Source organism: Rhinolophus hipposideros, assembly GCF_964194185.1.
Source record: "Rhinolophus hipposideros genome assembly, chromosome: 5".
NCBI lineage: Eukaryota > Metazoa > Chordata > Mammalia > Chiroptera > Rhinolophidae > Rhinolophus > Rhinolophus hipposideros.
The window spans coordinates 2668105-2671106 of NC_138051.1; positions in this window are offsets into that span (position 1 = coordinate 2668105).

The following is a 3002-nucleotide window of genomic DNA, read 5'->3' on the forward strand; positions in this document are numbered from 1 at the left end:
CGGCGAGTTCCTAGTTCTAAGTGGAAAAACAGAGCACCCAGCCAGAGTGGGGTCCTCTTGGTTCCTTTTGGAGAGACCTTGTGTGGTGGTGAATCCCGGGGAGAGAGCCTGGAGGGGGCTGCAAGAACCAGGGCCTGCAGTCGGGAGAGGAGAGAGTCAAGGTGTCTGGAGGGGAAGGCCTGCTGGGTATGGTGCTATCCTGAGCAGGGAGCCTCTCTGGGGATGTGAGGAGTGCGCAGGTCAGTTGGCATGGGTGGGCTCAGCCCAGTGAACCCTCTCCTCAATGGGTACCCTCTTCTTGCGCCCACACAGAGCTGCGGCAAGTACCTGGTGCCTGGGGTGTGGGTAGGGAGACAGTGGTAGGATCCTGAGGCCCAAAGTGGGTGGGAATAAGGAGGAATAGGGTGGGGGGCAGCCCCTGTCTACCCCATGAGTTCCCTCACCAAGCTGGTAGGGCATGAGGGTCAGGGTCCCCATCTCACCGCTGGAGCTGTGGAAGCCACAGGTATCAGAGCAGTGACATAATTCAAGGGCTTCTGACTCCCCACATCAGAGCTAAACTACCATGTCCCCTAAATGTTCCCCTGACCCTGCCATTTGCAGACTCCCACACTGGGGAGGGGAGAAGAAGGGGTGGAGCCCACTTCAAAATGGGCCGACTCCCCGCATGGTCTGGGGCAACTGATGCCCTCCTCTGAGCTTCAGCCCCACTTGCCCAGACTGGGAGGCCGGAATGAGCTTGCTGGTCAGCAAGTAGCTGGGCCACAGTCAGCACCACAGCTCTTGGAAACTTGGGACTGAGAATTGTGTAGTGGAGTTGAGGCTGGTGTTTATTTGAAATCTGAATTACTAGGGAAACCTGGGCCAAGAGGCTGAGGATTGCAGGCTCTAAGTGCCTGCTCAGCCCCGGGCCTTAGCTTCCAGATCAGAGGGACCTCGGGCTGGTGCTCTGGAAGGGCAGGCCAGCCTCAGCTCCAGGCTTTCCTGTCCGTCCTGCTCTCAGGACCCACTGAGGCAGAGCCCCATGGACGTGGTGCAGGCCCTTCCTCTGTCTCCGGCACTCTTGTCACTTCTGGTCACTAGACTGTGCCTGCCTACGCAGCTGCACTGAAGGGTACAGGTGAGCATGGGGGAGGGAGGCACAGCAGCCCCTGGGACCCAGGCCGAAGCCTGGCAGGAACTCAGAGACAGTCCGGAACTGGAAGGCATTAGAGAAGGACCTGTGGGTGTGGCTGGCCGCGGGCTGAGCTGGCCGCCGCCTGTGGGTAGCACGGCTGGCCCTGTTGGAGCCAGCACAGACACTCGGCGGGGTCTGTCTTCTCCCCCTGACCTTCCTTGCTTGTCCGCAGCCCTAGGGAGGTTCCCTGAGCTAGCAAGGTCGCTTTACCAGGCTGAAAGCTCCCAGACGCTCAGGGCTGGCACCCACATCACGTGTCATGTTCTCAGGAAGGAGGCTCGTCAGTCTGGAGCATCCAAAGGAGACAGGAATTGAGTCTCCAACAGGGCTGCCATAGGCAGTGCTGAACACTGTCATCTCTGTGAATGGTGCCCCCTGGAGGTGTGCAGTGCGTTGCCTGGTGTCTCTAGGGGCACTGGATAGAGACAAAGGAAAGGTCAGGGTCTCTGTGGCTCCCAGAGAGAGGCAGAGGGAGGGAGGGAGATGGTTTTAGCTCACTGCACAGAAGAATTTCCCTAGAAGCCCAGTTGCCCCTGGTGAAAGCTGCAATCCCCAGGGAGAGATGGCTATACAAGCTGAGGCTTCTAGGGAAGGTAACCAGCATCTCTGTCAGAGTGGACAGCGCCACCCTGTGATACCCTAGGTACCCAAGCCTTTACTGACCGGGGGGTCTCCACCCACAGCTGACCCTTCTAGAGCTGCTGATCCCTGGGGTGGTTGACAAGCTGTCTCCTCAGGCTTGCCCGCTCGCTAGCATTCCATGACAGCATCCCTGATCTTCCTGGAGCTCCAAAGCCGTCAGCAGTTGGGGTGGAGAGGTGACGTGTCTCGGGTCTAGCTGAAGGAAGAGCCGTGTGCTGCCGTCCCTTATGTACAAGCCAGGGCACATGTCCATGCAGGGCTCAGCCATGCGGCCACTTGGAGAGGGGCTACCCCAGGGGGCTCTGGGTCAAGGGGCTGTCAGCTGAGCCTCGGGCTGAGCCTATCACAACTGGTGGAGCAGACAGGACCTCATGATAAAGGATTCTGCTTTATCAGAATCCACAGGCACTGCTGTGCCTGCGGGTAGGAGCACGGGCGAAAAGCTGCCCTCTCCAGGGGCCCCATGCTGTCTTCAGCCCTTCCCCCAGCAGGTAGAATGCTCCATGGCCCCCCTGGAGCAGGAGAGGCACCAGCTGTAGGGACCCCAGGGACAGAAGGAGTGGAGGAGGCCAGAACAGGACATAGAAGACGAGTGAGGCTGCCGGCCGATGGGAGGGGGCGGCGTGGGGGGGCGATGTGCAGACAGTCTCTTCTGCCCCCAGGATCCTGCTACTGCAGGCAGAAGTGGAAAAGGCCCAGAAGTGTGTGGACCAGATGAGCTGACAGCCCCTTGGCCCAGAGCCCCCCTGGGGTAGCCCCTCTCCAAGTGGTTGCATGCCAGAGACCTGAACACTGGCCCTGCCGTATACTTCATTCTCTGGTCCTCATTCCTGGAGCAGTCACTGGGGAAGGAGGGCAGCACAGGGGCTTCTGTTCAGCCCAGAGGCGACCCATCTGGGGAGACTGCAGTCATCCAGCTGACTTCCCTCCTGGTTCAGATGGGAAAACAGAGCCACAGGCTAAGGAAGAGCTTGTTTAGGGTCCTATCAGTACAGTCTGGGGGCCCGGAGGGGACGTCCTGGACTGAGTGTTTCTGTAGGAGATGCTGGTGCCAGGCCTGCAGAGCCAGGAGCAGAGCTGGGATGGGAACTGAGGAGTCTCCGTGCGAGCCTCTGAGACCCCTGCCAGGCTCAGGACACGACCTCCCTGTAGGAGCGGCTCATGCTCACCCAAGTGGGTCAAG